Source organism: Juglans regia, chromosome 8 (genome assembly GCF_001411555.2).
Source record: "Juglans regia cultivar Chandler chromosome 8, Walnut 2.0, whole genome shotgun sequence".
In the NCBI taxonomy this organism is placed as follows: domain Eukaryota; kingdom Viridiplantae; phylum Streptophyta; class Magnoliopsida; order Fagales; family Juglandaceae; genus Juglans; species Juglans regia.
In genome coordinates, this window is record NC_049908.1 from 22,980,935 (window position 1) to 22,985,705 (window position 4,771).

At 34.2% G+C, this 4,771-nt stretch overlaps 1 long non-coding RNA gene across 2 annotated transcripts; it reads left to right on the forward strand.

Moving 5' to 3' along the window:
* Positions 1–2,348: 2,348 nt before the first annotated feature.
* LOC108979732 lies at positions 2,349–4,477 on the forward strand. Of its 2 annotated transcripts, XR_004802264.1 has the most exons (3): positions 2,349–3,216; positions 4,049–4,098; positions 4,178–4,477. It is a non-coding gene; the product is annotated as an uncharacterized LOC108979732 (long non-coding RNA). The 2 variants fall into 2 exon arrangements; XR_004802265.1 differs by lacking the exon at positions 4,049–4,098.
* Positions 4,478–4,771: the final 294 nt, after the last annotated feature.

Sequence of the window (4,771 nt, forward strand, 5' to 3'; positions counted from 1 at the left end):
CAAGTCATGGGAAGATTACTTGAGTCACCTTAAATAGGTTTTACAGGTGTTAAACAACCACAAACTATATGCTAAACTCTCTAAGTGCAGATTTGGAGTTCCTAAAATAGACTAATTGGGGCATATAATCAATTTTGAAGGGTTTAAAACTGAATCTTCTAAGGTAGCAGCAATGCTAGACTAGCTAACACCAACTAATGTCAAATCACTCAGGAGGTTTTTGGACTTAACGGGTTATTATTGTAAGTTCATTAAACATTATGGTTTAATTGCAGCACCACTCACCCAGCTACTTAAAAAGAATGCTTTTGTGTGGACTGAAGATGTTGATAAGGCATTTGTGGAGTTGAAACAGGCTATAACTAACCCCCCGGTTTTGAGGCTACCTAATTTTACCCACCCGTTCACTATTGAATGTGATGCCAGTGGCAGGGGGATATGGGCAGTGTTAATTGCATGTTTGGAATGCAGTGGAAAATATAACTTATAGCTTTAGAGTTTATAACTTATAACTTAAATAATAAGTTTTACTATTAAAAAGTTATTTATTGTTTGGTAACCATATGTTTAAAGTGCTTTTAAGCATGTTATGTTTGTTTTGAAACAAATTTAAAAAATATTTTCTGAGGTAAAAATGACGATTATTTGTATTTTCAAAGATTATGAACATATCTTTAAAAGTTTGAAAGTTGTAATTATCTTAAAGTTGTATAGGTATTTTCATCCATTGACAATAATCTTTTTAAAATTTAAATTATAATCTGCATTATTAAAAAAAAAACGATTGAGATTAAACGTACTTTTTAACTTAATTGAGATTAAAAGTGCTGTAATACACATAACACCTAAACAACTTAATTTTCAATTAAAAAACTTTTAAGACTATTTAAATACATTTTAAAACTCTTGTCGCAATCTCAAACAGGCCTTAAATATTTGGTGCTACAGTAAAGAAAGTAACGGAAAGCTCTTTCACAAATGTGTTTTCCAACGTACCTAATATGGAGGTCCTACAGGCTAATATTGAGACTATGCGGACACACGGCATTCTATTATTGGTCTACTTAACATCAAAAAAAACAAAAATATAATTATTACACCTAAATTTTTCAAATTTGTAATGAAACTAATAATACAATTTTTTTTGGCTAATTATGATCCTAAATACCTCAATTAAAACCAAGAAATTTTCGAATTTCATAATCCATTAAATAAAATATTTGGACCCATAGCCTATTCATGAAAAATCCCATAAATCTCAATTGGACTTTTCTCAATTTTAGCCTATTAATAAGATCCAAAACCATCCACTAAATTTAACGGGCCAAAAAATTAAAATTCTTTGCCTATGGGCCTAACTAAAATTCGAAACCAACCTCAATAAATATTAAATTATTGGCTCAACCAACATTGCTTATTAAACATAATTTTAGGCCCAATTAAATTACCTTCAATAATCCCTTAGAATAGTTTATGAACAACCACAGCTAATAAGCATATAAAAATAATATAGACGATAGTTTAGAATGCTGATTATTATTGGTGAACTTATATTAATTTTGGGGCACTTTTATATGGATGGTTACAATTTGAGGCACTAAAGTTTACTAATAGCATTAATTATGTTTTATTTTTTGAACTACTCCAATTGATTATTTAGGGCAATGCTAATTGTACTTATATCCGCGTGACATTCTCGTCTATACATCCCATTCATTAAAAAAATACAAGAAAAGAAAAAAATGTTAAAAAGTCATGTATTATCTACAACCTATGTTTATTTATTGGAAATTGCTAGAGATACAAAAGGATCCCACAAACCTCTCTCTCCTTTCTTTTCCTTCCTCAACCCTGCACGAAGAGTGCGTGTTCTCCATCACCCATAACTCGTTACCGGACAGCCCTCACTGAGACTTCACTCTCCAACAACCCTTGCCGACACCAGCAATCTCTCTCGTCCCATTTGAGTTGCCCTAATGAATTTCATAGAGTTTTTGAATTTTCGGTGGGTTTTGCAGGATAACTCTGCTGTGTTATCCCCCCAGGTTGTGGAAAGGCATCCCTTTTAAAGGCCCTGTTTAGAAATCTAGATGAATCTCTCAAGGTTTCTTACTTCCATTAATCGGCATCTAGTTTTTTTTTTTAATGGGCATCTAGTTTGAAGCTATAACTTCCATAAATGGGCATCTAGTTTAAAGGCCTGTTCGTAAATCAGTAGAATGTTGATAGGAAAAAAAAAATCAAGAAAGCTAAAAGAAATCGATGTAGATAATTTTGTATATATAGAGTTTTTGGATTTTTCTGCATCATGTGAATTTGAAGGTTCTGTACATATGGAGTTTGCCTAATGTCGAAATGATCTATTACAGGCGTCTCAACATGCAATTTTTCTTTTTGCTACGATCCCACAAATATGGAAGAACTTTTCTTGTGAGTTGCTCCAAAATAGTTGCAGTAAAAAAAAGGAAGTTTCTGAAACGAGATGCAGGTGAGAAAGGAAGCTGAAACGAGATGCAGGGGTTGGGAAATTGAAAAGACGCTGAACAGGACTGAACGGGATGGATGACACGGTAGTCTGCAGCAAGTTTCTAAAAAAAAAACAAATAAAAAAAATTAAAAATTCTGACGTGGCATGAGCCACTTCACTTTGTGGGATCCATGTGAGGTCGTAGCGGCCCTCTATATTCTACACAACCTCCCCTATTGTAGCACAACCTCCGCACGCCTGACGTGGCGAACCGGTTTGGTCGACCACATCACGGTTGGCTTTCTCACCCTCCCTCACTCGACGAGACTTTCTCCCCCTCCTCAGTTCCCTTTATCCCTCCTCACATCCCTTTCTTCCCCTCCCGAAAGCCCAGTGAACACCACCTCACGCCAAGATCCCCCAGCCCCGCTATTCTCTCAGCCCTGAAAGGCTACAAGAAAAAATTCTCTTCTTCCTCACCCAAACATTCTCTCACCCATGAAACCCTGGAAAAAATTCGACCCTTCACACATAGAATCTCTTCTAATCTCTCTCTCCTTCTCTCGTGGATCACTGGTTGAGTGATTTTACAGAGTCCTCTCACAAAACCCTGACAAAAAACGGTGTTTCTTCACAAAACCCTCACACAAAGTACCTACCGCTTTTGACTTTAAATCGGCATTTCTTTCCTCCGACGGGGGCACTATCTAGCATTGTTAGAGCACTTTGGAGGAATCAAAGATTTATCTGTGAGTTATCATTTCTCCATTTTCTTCACTTAAGAGTTTTTTTTTTTTTTTTAAATCCTTTCTTCACTTCAGGTGCTTTTTTGTTGGATTACCTTTTTTTTCCTGGTAAAGAAAGAAGTCAAGAAGAGCGGTCCTTTGGAGACTCCTTTTGTTGAGTAATGTTAGAAGTAGTACAAGTTTTATATTTTACATAAACTTTATATTTCGATGAATCACCAATTAAAAACTCGACCCCTCACCCACGAAATGCAAACAAAGAATATCGTTTCTTTGCTACGTATTTCGTTTTCTTGGTCAGGAGGAGTTTGGGTTTGATGTTCAAGTGTTCTTAAACATTTCTTGATTATATTGGCTTCAAATAAAGTATTTGTTTTTTGTATTTGTTTTTTTTTTGCTTCATCTTGTTTCTTTTCTCTTTTCCCTTTTCTTGATGAGATTGTATTTTGGGAAAAAATTTGTGTTGTTGAGTAGAGGATTCTGAAGTTATTGCCATTAATATTGATATGGGATTCAAAATTTTCAACATAATATTGGAATTTGATTCGCTTTAGCCTTTTCTTTATTTTAAATTTTATTTTTCCTTTGAATTGTTTTTTTTCCTTCATTTTTCATTGGTAGATATCCAACAACGCTGCTCATTTGATCAATTTATTTTCTTTTTCTTGTTAAGAAAGAATAGCTATACTCCCAATCTCCTTATTGTCTCCAAATAGAAGGATCAATTTCTTTCATATCACTTATTGATACGTTTGGTTGCTGATAAAATAGAATCTCACAAAGAAAAAGGAGTTGTATTGGTGTTGTTGTATTAAACTTCTTGTATATTTGATAGGGATAAGACATAAGGATAATGTCCATATGGAGCTGTTATTTGGACTACAGGTATTATTAGGACATGTTTTTGTTTGTTACTGGAAATTTAATCCGGTCCCTTATATATGTTTCTCTATTTTTTCTACAGAAAAATGATGGATATCCAAAAATGGGATTGGACAGCACTTTGGACACTTGCAGGACTGAAGATTTATGGAAATAGTTGCAGCCAAATAATGGCTTTAGCCGCTGGTTTTGTCTTTGTTGTTGTATTTGTTTACACTCAAGTTAGAGAAGTACAATACATTATTGTTGTTTTATTTTAAAAATTGAACTAGTGTATTTCCTTTCATAGTTGTATGTTGAGTTGTAAGTGTTGTATATTATTTATATGCAATGGAATGAGGTGCTGCTTGGACAGCCCAAACTATATTTTGTTACAGTTAAATGAGGGATTTGAATGAGGTTCTGATTATATGCAATGGAATGAGATTTTGTGGCCTTTATTTATATGCAATGAAATGAGGTTCTGAATCTTCTGATTTTTGGATTTGAATGAAATGAGGGATGTAACTAGGGGACAAATCCGTAACACGTTTTTCTTCTTTTTTGATACCTGCGGCAAGTTCTCTCTTTTTATTTGGTCAGATTCATTGATATTGATCAAATTCTGTATAGCTGGTCTCATCTTATTGTTGCCAACTGCCCATTGGCATCCCATCCCTAAGCATGATGCATTCCA